Source organism: Crassostrea angulata, chromosome 1 (genome assembly GCF_025612915.1).
Source record: "Crassostrea angulata isolate pt1a10 chromosome 1, ASM2561291v2, whole genome shotgun sequence".
In the NCBI taxonomy this organism is placed as follows: Eukaryota; Metazoa; Mollusca; class Bivalvia; order Ostreida; family Ostreidae; genus Magallana; species Magallana angulata.
The window spans coordinates 6,220,024-6,235,106 of NC_069111.1; the positions used below are offsets into that span (position 1 = coordinate 6,220,024).

A 15,083-nucleotide genomic window follows, 5' to 3' on the forward strand; every position below is an offset into this window, starting at 1 on the left:
GGTATATTGACCTAACTCTGAAGGAATAAAATTTTGATGAGGTTAATGATCAAAATTTTAAGATATGGTGTCCCTTATCATTTTTAAGCATTTTCTATATTTTTGTAGTGTGAGCCATACAATTATCTAAATGAAAAAGTGAGATAAAACAAACAGAAAAAATGCAAAATTAAGTTGACTTACAAGTTAAATCTTAACTTTAAATATTACAATATAAAAATAAATTTCAGTGAAAAACAAAATCTGAATAAAAAAATTTCATATATCCTCCATTTTTTCATAGAGAGGATTTTTTCAAGGTACATGCAACAGTGCATTCTTAACATACAAATGGAAAAAACATGGTTTATAGGGTAAACCTGTGTGGAGCTAAATGTTAAGTAAATGCCGTGACCTATGGCCCTTTTCGTATTTACTGAGGAGACATGAAGCAAATTAATACGAAAAAATTGGCAATAGAAATACAAACTGAATTTGTTTTATTTTATTTACCTGTGTGGTGTTTAAACATTAAATTTATATGTTGTTTCACATATAGCCCTGACCTTTAACCTCAGATTCATACTTCTTACGTAGTTAGAAATTATAGTAATGTTGATTACATGTATAGTATTAGGGCATTGGGCAAATTTCACTTTTAGCGCAAACATTACAACTTGCAGTAATTTATTACCGATGCAGTGACAGCTTTGTGTATATCGGATTCATATTTTGATGCATTGTTCCTGAGATTTAAACTTTTGCACAGTGTCCCAATGATTCAATCATCTATTTTATACAATCACATAATTATTGAATCATGCTGATACGATTAAATTTTAATCAGAAAGTACACTAGCTTCGTCAACGTAATGTTTAGATATTTCAGAAAACAAAAGAACATGACGATTCATAGTATTAGATGCATGTTGTTGTTCGGCATAACAATAATTTATTCTGTGATGCTGAGAGTTCATATCAAATGCCCATCATTTCTTCAAAAGAAATACTTTGTTTCTGTACTGTTTTATACCAACAGGTTCATAATTACAGCGCCTTTAAATATGTGCATATGGCATACAATCCCGATCCCTATGCAGATAAACGTGTGCTAACCGGGTTCTTTGGACCCCCCATAATCTCACGCAGGAACCAGGCTAGCTCACGCGCAAGCTGAATTTTTTCCATAGCATCAGGTTTTACTTGACCTCAGGGTTCATGCAATTATTCTTTGTTATCTCGAAAATGATAATTTTCTTTTCTTACCAAGAGCTTAATATAGCAATCATCAACATACAGTTGACAGAGACATGTTATATTACCTGGACATGGGTTTTCATTGCAACGTTCACTCAGATGAGATTCCCCCTGACATTGGAGGCCGCCGTAGGCTGGAGTCGGGTGGTTACAAGTTCGAGTCCTTGTTCTAACTCCTCCGCCAGACGTGACACTGCACGCAGATGAATTTTGCCAGCTTGACCACCCTCCGTTGACTGTACAATTGAAGTGTGTAGCGCTATTCAGTTTGATAGATTTGACGAATGTTTTTTAATTTGGCAAAACGATTCACTCACCGTGTTAAAAAATCCAGAATAATACATTTTCTATATATGTAAATAATGATTAAAAATAAGGGGTGACAGGGTAACTAACCCCATTTTTCAGTCTTTTAATAGACTGATATATTCTGATTAGTCATTTCAAATTTTTTTTTAATTTATAGTAAATATCAAGGGTAATTCAACGGTTTTTTACCTAAGAGGTTTTAATTTTTAGAAAATGAATAAAGATTGAATTACTTTTTTGATGTTTTAATCGGAAACTGCCACAATAAGTCATCGATAATTCCAGAAATAGGAGTATGGATGATTCCTTTTGAAGGGCATGCATCGGTGTTAAATGCCAAGAAAGTGTTCATGGTATCTTGATATTTTATACAGCACTTTATATAATAATAATTACATTTTCAACTGTCTTTTCTGTGATAACATAACGAATCTGTCTTGAACCCTAAAACCAAATAACCTTATAATACACGAGTAACACAAAATGGGCGTTTCTTATCGCATAACCGAAAAACGGTATTCGCTGAACCACGTAGTAATACATAACATGTGCTGCATATAAAAAATGGTTTTAAAATAATGTTTAAAAGTGTACAAATTGGAAATAATATACAATGTAAATATGAATAATAAGGAACATTCTTTGAATATTTTGAGGTGATAATTTCAGTCAGAGCGAGGTAAAATATATCATTAAGCCCTTCGGGGTTCATTAGATTCGACCACGCCCCGACCAAAATTATCAATTCATGATAATAAGAACGATTCTTTAATTCTTAATAAATTACATATTAACGTTAATATGTAAAATTTCTCAGAACATTCAATGAGCATTTTATGTGTTTTTGCATTATGTTTACAAACTACAAACGTGTTCAACTTGATGTTTTTCTTATTTTCATAAAATGATTGTATTACCATTTGCAAAGAGGTCAATTACAATTAATTAATAAATTACGCTCTATTCTAAAAAAGATTAGATAAAATTTGCAAATAAATTTAGTGGATATTAATTATTTTATTTAAAAGCTACCCCTCCCTACACAATAATTAAATAAAAAAACACAAAGCTACAATAGAAGGGCAATATCTCTCTTGTATGGGAAGAAGTGTCCACCACACATATACAAGAATGTTTAAGAAGACTCTTAATGTTAATTAGTAAAAATACTTATTAAATCATTGATTAATATATTTACACTGCATCATCCTGATCCACGTACAGATGTGCACCCTATACAAATTGTTGGAGACTATAGGAAAAATGCTTTTTTCATTTCCCAATTCAATCTATGCATTTTTTTAATCTGATCAAGCAATTTTGTGTCAGAAATAAGAAATCCTAATACTTTTTTTGTTCCGAAAAGGTAATTATTTAATAAAGGGGCATTAAGTAATAAGTACCCACTGATTTTTATTTCTAATAATGCAAAAAGTACACAATGCCACCAGCTTGGTTTCACTAAAAACTGTCAACACATTAGTTAGAATTTTTGTTTAAAATTAAGCCGTAAAATTATTTTACGATTCTCTCCGTTTTTAGATCGGTCATTAAACATTTTAAGGTTTACAACAAATTCAACCAAAAAGGCACATTATACCTGTCATTAATAAAAAATAACACCTCAAAATGCTTTTTCTCTCTTAATATGTGCTAATTGTATAAACGGAGGACGTAAGTTGTCACTTTTATAAGGAGAACATTTCCCTGTCATTTGTGCTGGTGTAGATGTTTCAAAATATGTGCATTCTAAACATGTTTATCTAATTGATATATATTATCCACTTCCACTATTTCTACTAGTATTTTGATCGAAATCGACGCCTATTGAATATGCGTATCAGTGCTAAATTTAGAAGAGAATAGCTAAGGCATCACGTTTTTATTTCTAATGTAAACTTTCACTTCTCAAATCTACGGCAGTAGATGCAAATTGATGGGTGATATTTGTTAATAACAGGCACCGTTTCGGTTAAATTAGTTGTAAGCTTAAACGTTGAAGGACCGATCGAGAGACAGAGAAGATTGCAAAATGATTTTACCGATGAGTTCTTTCGAATCTCTTAGCTAATGTGATAGTTTTAAATAAAGACAGCGGTGTTGGGTACCTTCTGTTTTATAACAGAGAGGGTATACATCTTTTATACTGAGAAAAATATATACATCGGCAGGTGCCTCTGGATGCATTCTTAAAAATAATTGCAGCAGTCTTGTAGCAGTTCTTAATTAAACACGCATTGTTTTGAATTTCCGGTTCCTCTACACATTTAGCGATTAATGTTTATAAACAACTAAAACTAGATGCTGTTATTAGACAGTAATACCCGCACCAAGTGTTTGTCCCATAGTAACACTGTTTTGCACCAGTGGTTGTAAAATGAAGGCCACATGCAATTTTCGGTAATTTTCAAAAATTATAATTTTCATAAAGGATAAGATCCAATCCAAAAATACATATGCGCAGCCCTTTATGTATAATTTGGGGTTTAACCGTTTGTTTGTGAATTTTAAAAGTTAATCAAAAATCTTTACATCTTATGTCATTGAAAGTATGGTCTACATAATTCATACAAACAAAATTAAATTATGCCCTCTCCCCTCGGCTGTTCCCGGCTTTAGATTTGCTTCTCAGTGCCAACAAATTTCACATGCAAATAGTTCAACCCCCCATTGTACATAAAAGGCCGCTCATATGTATTGTGGGATGGAATCTCAATTTTTGAAAATTATGTTTTAAAAAATTACCGAAAATTGCATGTATTCTTCGTTTTTTACCAAAATTGTACAAAACAGTGCTATTATGGGGCAAGCACTTCGTGCAGGTATTGCTGTCCAATGACAGCATCTAGTTTGAGTTTGCCGGAGGGTGGGGGGAGGGGGGGGGTTCCAAGGCATTGTTTTGCAATTTTATGGTGTACTTCAAAGAAATTTGAATTTTGAAGGGGGATCTGGACCCCATAACCCCCCTCTAGATCCGCACATGTGATAAATTTAAATTTTCTGCTACTATTCCATTACCAGTTATTATTAAATCTAATTTCTAAAAACCTTATTGTACATCTATAGGACAGACCTAATCATATTCCAAGATATAGTGTGTCTATTCATTTAAATTTTAATCGTAATAGGAGTTCTGGGATCAGATTATTTTTAGGAGTGAGAAACATCAATTTCTGCTACTTTTTGACCCCCTGGAAGAAATTTAAATTGTTAAAACCTTGTAGCACATCTATAAGAGAGCCCTTATGATGTGTCTATTCATTAAATCATAAGAGGAGTTCGGAAATCTAGGGGTTTTTTTGTTGTGATAAACGTCAATTTTATGCTACTTTTTTTACTCCTTGGATGAAATTTAAAATTTTGACACCTTACTGCAAATCTGTAGGACAGCCCCTATCATATCCCAAGAGACGACGTAGCTACTCCAAAAGTTATAAGTGGAGTTCTGGGAGCCACACTTACTTTTTTTTGTTCACCAATCCCCGTTATAAATAATAAAGAGTCTGAAACCAGTTCACACTTCAAAATGAAACCTCAAATCGTATTCTAGAAGATCATTTGGCTACTGCAAAAAATGTTGACTTTTTTGAAACCAGATTTTTTGGTATAAAAAAGAAAGAAATGATATTTCAGCCACCAAATGACCCTCATGGCAAAATTGAAATTTCCAAAACTTTATTGCGCATCTACAGAACACCCCAAAACATATTCCAAACGATGATTTGCCTATTGTTGAAAATGTACAATGAGTTCGAGGAGGAAGATTCTTTGTGAAAAAACGTAATTTTTTACCAATAATATAACCCCCAGGACTACTTGAGAATTTTTGAAACCTTTTTATAAAACAACATGACACCCCAAATCAAACTCCGAGAGTTCAGTTTGCTAGTTTATAAGATGTAAGAGCAGTTTGAGAAAGTAAAACGTGACAGACGGACGGACGGACGGAACCGGGTAATAAAAAAATACTCGAGATTTCTTTAGAAAGTGTGGGTATAATAAGGAGGCTATGTGGTCAAGAAATAAATTTATACCATCGACCGCAAACTTAAAGATATTGCTTGTTAAGCTATTAACAATCATTTGAAAAGAAAAATTAAAAAAAAAAATTCCCATTTAAATTCTCATACATCTAAACATAGAGCTCTTCTTCTAAAGGAGATCAATACAGTCTAAAATGGCAATGTCTCTCGACCCCTCCAAAATACCTGGTGGACATTCGCGTGTGCATCGACATTGTGTGGTCCTGAAAGACGACCCCTCACATGTGCCGGATCTATAAGTCAAGCAGGTTCTACGGGAGTATCTTACACCTGTCCCACAGGTCACGCTGCAACGTTCCTAACCACTCCATGCACTCCATGGTGCTATACATAAAAGTTACAGAAACATAATAAACATACCAAGCTTAAACAAAACAGTAACGGTTCATGATTATAGCTTTTAGAACTATCGGGTTTTGTTTCACAATAAGTTGCTATGAAATTGAATTTGAAGAAAATATGTTTTCGGTTTTGAATTATGTGTTCGTAATTGCAAATGCAGATGTATGAGAGAATATAAACTCTGACAATTACGTAGACAAGTGGGGCTTATCAGCTGAAAGAGGAAACTTGAACCAAAAAATGCTCAAGTAAGCATTGCATATATTTTTTGTTTTGACAGGAAATATTGAATAATGAAATGCGTTGATTAAAACAGTATTCAAAATGAAAAGTCCAAAGAAGAAATACAAAACAGTTGCAGAGCAAACACGGACCTCTAAAAAATTTAGAGGTAGAATCAGGTGCCATGGAGGAGTGAGCATCCTCTGCCGATCGGTCAAACCCGCCGTGTGCTCTTTGTCGTAATTTAAAAATTGAAAAATCTGTAGACAAATCAGTGATTATCCCCCCCACCCGACATTTTTAGAAGTTAAACGTTAAAGTTTTCGTAAATGATGTGAATGATTTAAAACCATCACAAGCCGTAAATCTTGCCACTGCTATTTTTTTAAAATGAATAATGCACGAATTTTAAAATTTTCATTTGGACAAAGTGTACTTAATCATAATAGAGTTCAGTATTGAGGTTGCAAAGCAAATTATTTCATGTTAACTTTATGTGTTCTGTCTACGTAATAATGAGAAACCTTATACATCCTAATTGAACTTGTGAGGAATCAAATAAAATAGCTATCATTGTTTTGCTCAGGCAGCAATTTACTTGTGTCAACGAAATTAGCAATCATTTTATATTTTAACAACTATGTATGTTATTTTATAATGATATCAATTTTCAACTATCCAACTAATGATTACTAAGAATTCCACTGGTAGTCTTATTTTTACTAATCCATTTCATTCAATTTAAGCAAATTAAACTGTCATACAAACAAATTGAGTTTATAGAAATCATTAGTCAATATTCAAACGATAACGTATAAAAAAAAACCTGACGTGAATCACATTACATTTGAAAATTATTCTTAGTGTCCCATAAACATGTATATGATATTGAAGTTTGAATAATTGATGTTAAATATTTGAAAAAGCCATTTTATTTTCAAAAAGCGTACATCAAAACTCGTTATAACTTGCATCTGAACATCGTCAATAAGATCAGAAATACTGAGTTTACTAGTAATACTTATATAGAGCGATAAATTAAGCAATTATACAACCTACGTATAAAATATAAATTATGAAAAATGGCGATGTTAACAATGTTAATGCAGATGATTTAAAGGTCTTGCGTAAAATGGCGATACGCACCCTTCGCGGATTTTAAAATTTTCCCATTATTACGTAAGAGTTCAGAACCATAAGAAATAAGGAGAAAAGTTCCACGTTCGCGATTTTATATTCTCGCGATTTGATACAAACCAGCGGGATTGCGGAATTAAGTACTCGCGTAATATAAGGAATTTACAGTAAAGGAAGAAATAAGTAAATATATGCCATGATATTATGATGTTTTAAACTGCTGAAATGTGTTTTTCTTTTCTTTTGAAACTGAAATTTCAACACATCACTATTTATATTTGATTTATTTATTTGATGTGATCTATTCGGGACGCGTCAAAACATCAAGGGTAAGAAACAAAATGAAACAGTGTCAATGTGGCAAACTTACTCTTGTATCTTTTGTACCGTTCTCTTAATAAATGAATTGGTCACCTAAAATCTAGCCAAAATTGTCGAGAGAAAAAAAGGAAAGAAAATACTTGTGTTAAAGAAATAAAGTACCTGCTTTTAAGCCTGTTACTAAAAATCCAAACAGGATAACGCTGCACACTGAGTTCATGGTTGCACTGTCTGTGAGACGGATTGCAATTCTTATCTATTATTGTCATTAAAGGTCGAACAGTCTCGTGGTGACGTGCTTAAACTATTGATTTTTAACCCAAAAATTAACCAACCGGAAATCTGAGACCACCCATTATAATTCATTTTAGATACAAACTTAAAAAGTAGGTTGTAAAATTACAAGCGAGTTGCATTTTAAAAATTTAACAATTATATTTTTTTATTTAAAGGTAGTCAATATAACATCGTGATATGTATGCTATTTTGCAAAAGTGTAAAGATGATATATCATCTTCTTCATTGGTATTCTAACTAATCAATTTCTTTCGACTTGTAAAGTTTTTCAATTTGTTATCTTAACGAAAGGCCCACGGGTAACATCGCATATACACTATTTGAGGATGATTGCAGAGTAATACCGCAAATTGCAGTATAGTGTAGTTTTTAAGAAGAAGTTTTTTAAAATATTTACCATCATCTGTATTAGAATGTTGATTAACGAACTCCTCTTAAGCCAAATTAACGTATAAAAAACCTGACGAGAATCATCATACATCTGAAAAGCATTCTTAGTTTCCTACAAACATGTATATTGTGTAGAAGTTTAATATTGATGTTGACTATTTGAAAAATAGCCATTTTATCGTTAAAAACAGTACATTACATCTCATTACAACTTGCATCTGAGCATCCTCAATAAGGTCAGAATATTTGAGTTTGCTTGTAATATCTATGTAGAACGATAAATTAGGCAACTATACAACCTGTTATATATATATATATATATATATATATATATATATATATATATATATATATATATATATATATATATATATATATATATATATATATATATATTTTCCAATACAACAAAAATTACAGACTAAAATCACATATTGATGCTATTTACTGCCTGTCAGTAAATAGGATCGATTTGTGGATTTTTCTGGATGTTTATATATATATATATATATATATATATATATGTGTGTGTGTGTGTGTGTGTGTGTGTGTGTGTGTGTGTGTGTGTGTGTGTGTGTGTGTGTGTGTGTGTGTGTGTGTGTGTCTCGCCAATTCATTTTTAATTGGCTCCGATCAGGGTAAGCCTACCATTTAACGAACTATGTGGCAGCAAGGGACAGTTTCGGATAAAGTACCCGTCGATATTTTTGTAAAATTGAGAGTTGTTGTACTTGAAGGCTTATGAGTCTTGCTAAAATTCATGAAATGATTTTTCATGATTATCATAAGTTAGAGGGATGTCTCTTGTTGAAATTGATATGCAATATGTAGACCCCATATGTTAGATACATGAGAATTGCAAGTTAAATGCGAAACCTGCGGCTATGGTAAAATGGTAAAATAACACGAAAAGTAGGTGGATGGGACACTGTAAACTATACACCGGTAAGTTTCTGACATGTGATGGTGCAACACGCACATGGTCAACCCTTTGCAGGAAATTAGCTTGGGGGTCTAAAAAGTTAAAAATCATAAAAAATTAGCAGAATATGAAAGGATCAAAATTACATTAAAAAACAGTATGTAGAAAATTGTATAGGTTTTGCCTAGTAATTTTCTTCAGAATTTGTTAATTGACCTCATTAAGAGTGATTTGAATGTATTTGTGCTGAATGGGAATTGAGGAAAGTTTAGTTACAAAATTCCAAAGACACACAAGTCCTGGCTATAATGAATTGTATAAAAAAATGTTCTGTGCCACTGATAACTTTTGGTCTAGTTACATGTAACAGTTAAGGGCGCTTATAGCAAAGCGCCAAAAACTACCAAGTTTTATTCGTTATAAACGTATTATTCTTCAATAATAAGGCGTTTTAGGATTAGAGGTTATGAAACCTACAGATGTAATTCGTAATAACCATGATTTATCGTAAATGATTGTCCAGTTTGTTTCATTGAAACTGAAATTTAAGCATATCATTATTTATATTTGATTTATTATTTGATAAAATCTAATCAAGACCTGTCAAAAGAACAAGGACAAAAAAATAATAGTAGAAAGTGACAAAGTGGCAAATGTTCGCTTTTGTACCGTTCTTTTATAAAATGAATGGGTCATCTACAATTTAGGTAAACTTCTCGAGAGAAGAAAAGGAAAGAAAGTACTCGTGTCAAAGGATTGCAGTACCTGCCTTAAAGCCTGTTGTTAAAATCATTTTTTTATTTAAAGGCAGTCTATATAACATCGTGAACTAAACGCTTTTTTGCAAAAGTGTAATGATGATCTTTTGTACTCCATTTCTATTCTAACTAATTATCATAATTTAAATTTAAATAATCTATGCAAACTTGTCGGGAGAGTAAAAAGAAGGAAAATACTTGTGTCAAAGGATTACAGTACCTGCTTTAAAGCCTGTTACTAAATCAAAGTACTGAGAGTACTGAAAGACGGGGTCTTGAAAGTTTGAATTTGTAATTGTCCTGGATTTTCTCGAATATGCTTCCGAAATTTATGAGTTTGAATTAGTTGTTACAATTTATGTTTATTCGGCTTTTTGCAGTCGTCTGATACTTTGTCTAGATCTAAATTTTACTCAATCCCGGCCTTCATAATCGGAGAAAATTGACACAACGGTATATTATGTAAAATAAGACCCCAAGGAAATTTTTTTAAAATTACTACTAACCGGGAAAATCAAACAACTATATCAAAGTAGATAATTTTAATCATTAGATTTATTCAATTTTGTGATCCAAGGGAAAATCCACAAGTCGGACGGTATCCGTAATAAAAGTTTTATGAAAACACCGAAAACTCTAAAACTGCTGAATTAACAAACAAAGTGAACATTTGTATACCAATAACAAACACAGGCACATGACGTTAGAAATATTTTTTTTTTAAAATAAGATTCCAAGAACTTTGACAATAAAAAGATTTGTCACGGTCGTCATTTTGATTTTAAGACCGACTTATCTGACACGATTTTCTTCATTTGCGATTCATGCAAAATTAATAGGTAAAAATAAATCCGTTCGCCACTTGCTACTTTTTTGTGTAAACTCGTGCATCACCTACACGAATTACGATACAACCGTTCCTTTCATTAAAAATCATACTCCGAATATCAGAGACATAAATAACAGAGATTGTCAACTCCGCCATTAGCGTGTAAATGTTACGGGACCAACCTTACTTTGAGAACTACAAGTGCTACAGCAATCTTGTATAAGTCATTAAATTTGAACCTGATAGTGAACATGAACATGAACCTGTAAATATGTTAAGCATGTTTTATTTATCAAATATTTACAAAAACTCTTTATTTAGTTTTAAGATTGCTTTTTTTAAAAACTTATTGACTTTTCACAAAGTAATGGTAATGCATTATTTTACTCATGTAATGGAAATGAAGTAATGGTAATGTAATGCATTATTTTCAACGTAATTCACCCCAAGCCTGAATCCAAATAGGCCGGAAAACATGAATATTAACATTTAACTTGGTTCTTCAATCGATAAGATTGTATATATTACGATGTATAAGTCTTCCAAAATGTATATTAATCTATTATAGATTTTGCTTATAATGCATTTTTTTAAATTTAAATTCAGTTTAATCAACTAAAGAGCCAACGAACGAGAAGGCAAATTGTTTTTATTTTCTTTGTACAAAATTCCAGTAGAGACGGACAGCAGTCATACCGAAAGTAGACTGGAAGCCAATGAAACACCTATTTAATTTGTAAAACATTTGGTTATAACCCGCCCCGATTTCAACTTCGGCTTACGCATGAAGTTTGGTAGGATTAAGGTGAACGATTGTCAAAATAAAATTCACAACTTTTCAAAAATGGCACATTGCGTTTGGGAACTTTAATTTAGATTCCACCATCAATCTCTTCTATTGATAAATGAGCTCGTACACCAACTGAATCGTCAACGGCGCATTCAGTTACGTAACTCATTCCACATTTGAACCCGAGCAAGAATATTTTGATCAATAAAACTATTTGTTTATTTTCTAAATAGAATTTTGTATATACACAGAGGACTTAAAAAGATTTAATGCGTGTTTTTATAATACATATGCATGAAAACTTTCTGCACTATTTTCTTACGCGTAGACTCAATTCATGTGTTCTACGCGTGCCTTCCGGTTTGAGACTTTGGCTGACAATCCAATAGACGGGGTCACGTGACTCCGTCTAAAAACCAAACAGGATAACGCTGCCCACTGAGTTCATGGTTACAATGATTTTGAGACGGATTGCAATTTCTTATCTATGTTTATCATTAAAGGTAGAACAGTCTCGTAGAGACGTGCTTAAACCTCTGATTTTTAACCCAAAAATCAACAAACCGGAAATCAGTAACTACTACTTCATAAATCGTTTTAGATATAGACTTAACAAGTAGATTGTAAAATGACTAGGGAGTTGCATTATAACAAATTAACAATTACATGTATTTTTTATTTTATTTAAAGGTAGTCAATATAACATCGTGAACTGTAAGCCATTTTGCAAAAGTGTAATGGTGAGTTATCAACTTCCTCATTGGTATTCTAACCAGGGACGTATATACTATACGTTATATACGTTAGTATATACGTCCCTGTTCTAACTAATCAATTTCATTCGACTTGTAGCGTTGCTTAGTTTGAAATCTTTACAAGAGGCCCACGGGCATCATCGCATATAATAATACAATGTTTGAGGATGATTGCAGAGTAATACCGCAAATTGCAGTAGTGTAGTTTTTGAGTTTTTGAAATATTTACCCAATTTATTTGAATGCTGAATTAAGAACTCCTCTTGAGCCCCCAGTACTGGTCCAGGGGTCAACGTTTAACAATTTAGAATAATAAACTCACGTATTGTAGCAATATAGTTCTTCATAGGAAGAATTTAAAACATTTCCTTCTATAATTCTACGTTAACTGTAAGCCCCTCCTGGAGCCCCAGTGCGAGGTCACGGTTTGAACAATTTAAAATCTACACTTTATGACGATACTTGCAAAGTAGTACATGCATTGCAAATTGTGCATTGTAGTTCAAAAGAAGAATTTTTTTTTAAACATTTTCCCCAATATATATCTATTTTGGACTTTGAACCCCTCCTGGGGCTCTATTATTGGTCAAGTGGTCACTGATTTGACAATACTAAAACAATTTAGAATCATTTTACAAATGCATTGGGATAATCCTTTTTTAAAGCGAGATGACCCCCGAGGAAGGCATACTATGTAGAAGATTTTCTCTCATTTTTTCCATTCCGGTCATGTTTATGGCAGACCATTCGTGGTGATATTTTGCAATATCTAAGATGACATTAATTACTCATCATAAATAGTTATAAATGTTAAGCTCCACTGAAGAAGGGGAAATTAAAGAGTCATTGGTTGCGAAATTTATTTAATTAAATAAATTATTTTGATTTATCCCCCAAGCCCCCATCCCTCAAAGGTCACACGTTCAAAGTTGAAACTATTAAAAGTTATTGTATCCGATATCTTTCCGTCTACATCTGAACTTTTAGCAAGTGACTGGGTGCAATAATATGACAAGGAACTGAATCTTTGGATTCTAATGACGGGGCGAAATAGTACAATTAACTAGACACGATCTCGTTGCGAGCAACGAGGAGGTCTTCAGTTCGATTTTTAGAATGAAATATGACATCATCGACTTTGATTTTCGACAACAAAACATGTGATGGAAAAAGGAGTGAAGTACTAATGTTTTATTGTATCGCTTTTTATAAGTTCTCTTGCTTTTTTAAATACTTGCATTTCTTTCAATTAGGATAGAAAAGATCAAACTTGTTTACCTCTGGTCCCTCAAAAACCCTAATTGGGTAACGCAAGAGAAAATCATTATATTGTTAGGATATATAAACGTATTATACCTAATCTAGCTTAAATAACCTTTCACAAATCGGCTCTCATTAAAGGGCTATAGATAAAAGATTAGCTCTTTAATCCCCTAATTTAAGGGGCAATTCCTTTTTCTTGGATTCAAATGAAAGGACATTTAATTCTGAACACATTTTGTCAACAAGTGTTTAAAAATTCGTTACCGTTTTGGAGATATATGAGAAAGAAGGTTTATGGGGCCGATCCCTTATCTCCTTTTAGGGGCCGTTTAACGAATTTTTGAAGGTTGCATTTTGTTGAGAACATCATTTTGAACAATTTTTCTTCGTACTGCATTACAAACTATATTTCCTTTTTGAGATATGGGTGATCAAAATTTTGGACTTTTGGCCCCTAAAACCCTTAATTACGTAACACATGATAAAATCATTACATTGCTTTGATACATAACTATAAGATAAACACATTTGCTTCTATAACATTTCACAAAATATCCCTCAATTAAATTGTAATAGATAAAAGACTTTAGAGCCCTTTTGCATTATTTTGAACAACTTTTCTTCTGTACTGCATTTCAAAATATTTTACCTTTCTGGGATATGGGTGATCAAGATTTGGGACTTTTGGCCCCTTAAAACCCCTAATTACAAAACACATGACAAAACCAATACATTGCTTTGATACATAACTGCAGGATAAACACATTTGCTTCTATAACATTTCACAAAATATCCCTCAATAAAGGGTTATAGATAAAATACTTTAGAGCCCCTCGGTCCCCTAAATTTAGGGGTCAGTCCCTTTTACTTGATATTAAATGAAAGGTTATTTAATTCTAAACAAATTTTGTTCAAGAAGTGTTTAGAAATTCGTTACCGTTTTGGAGATATATGAGAAAGAAGGTTTATGGGGCCGATCCCTTATCTCCTTTTAGGGGCCGTTTAACGAACTTTTGAAGGTTGCATTTTGTTGAGAACATCATTTTGAACAATTTTTCTTCGTACTGCATTACAAACTATATTTCCTTTTTGAGATATGGGTGATCAAAATTTTGGACTTTTGGCCCCTAAAACCCTTAATTACGTAACACATGATAAAATCATTACATTGCTTTGATACTTAACTATAAGATAAACACATTTGCTTCTATAACATTTCACAAAATATCCCTCAATTAAATTGTAATAGATAAAAGACTTTAGAGCCCTTTTGCATTATTTTGAACAACTTTTCTTCTGTACTGCATTTCAAAATATTTTACCTTTCTGGGATATGGGTGATCAAGATTTGGGACTTTTGGCCCCTTAAAACCCCTAATTACAAAACACATGACAAAACCAATACATTGCTTTGATACATAACTGCAGGATAAACACATTTGCTTCTATAACATTTCACAAAATATCCC

General features: G+C 32.4%; 1 long non-coding RNA gene across 1 annotated transcript; it reads right to left on the reverse strand.

Annotated features, from left to right (window-relative positions):
• Positions 1-1,385: 1,385 nt before the first annotated feature.
• Positions 1,386-7,848, reverse strand: LOC128171079 (uncharacterized). The gene is made up of 3 exons (XR_008242006.1): positions 7,773-7,848; positions 5,754-5,912; positions 1,386-1,472 (listed from the first exon to the last, which is right to left on the reverse strand). It is a non-coding gene; the product is annotated as an uncharacterized LOC128171079 (long non-coding RNA).
• Positions 7,849-15,083: the final 7,235 nt, after the last annotated feature.